Source organism: Penaeus monodon, chromosome 28 (assembly GCF_015228065.2).
Source record: "Penaeus monodon isolate SGIC_2016 chromosome 28, NSTDA_Pmon_1, whole genome shotgun sequence".
NCBI lineage: Eukaryota > Metazoa > Arthropoda > Malacostraca > Decapoda > Penaeidae > Penaeus > Penaeus monodon.
Genome location: NC_051413.1, coordinates 38982666 through 38983235, shown reverse-complemented (window position 1 = coordinate 38983235; position 570 = coordinate 38982666). Strand labels below are relative to the sequence as shown.

At 33.3% G+C, this 570-nt stretch overlaps 1 protein-coding gene across 1 annotated transcript in view; it reads right to left on the bottom strand.

The window, feature by feature from the left end:
- Positions 1-570, bottom strand: part of LOC119591578 (glyoxylate reductase/hydroxypyruvate reductase-like) — a gene marked incomplete in the record, with an annotated part of 18060 nt that overhangs the window by 8146 nt on the left and 9344 nt on the right.

The window sequence follows — 570 nt, the reverse complement described above, 5'->3', positions numbered from 1 at the left end:
CAAAATTTTCAGTACAGCCAAGTCCTAATAATGATGAAGAAGACTGCAATAATAACACTAACACTTAATACACTTTATTCTGCATAACTGTCTAAGAACTATCAAACAACAAACTGGTGGAACTAGTTCACATACAAGAGGCAACACTAGCCTATGATTTCCAGTGTATTACACAGTTCTCACTACCCTGACTGTTAAATCACCATACATGAACACCCATGATGGAGTAAAAGTTTCCAAGGGGAAAAGTACATTTGGCCTGTCTATTCACTAGAACCAATATTGGAATGGCCAATAGTCACCCTGTATTACCTGCAGCCTTGCATTATAATATAAAAACCTGAAAAATTACCGTTATCATGCAATGAATTACAGATAATTCTGCAAGCAATCAAGATAGTTCCTAGCATCTTTGGTTATAAAAAAAAAAATTAAACTGAAGTACTTATGCTTCTCTATAAGTGACAGGACTCACTGTTTTAAATTATTTATTTGGAATTCCATTAGAATTTGCAAACATAACTTTGGGATAATTAATTACCTGATAATCAGTAATACACCTTAGTGTAT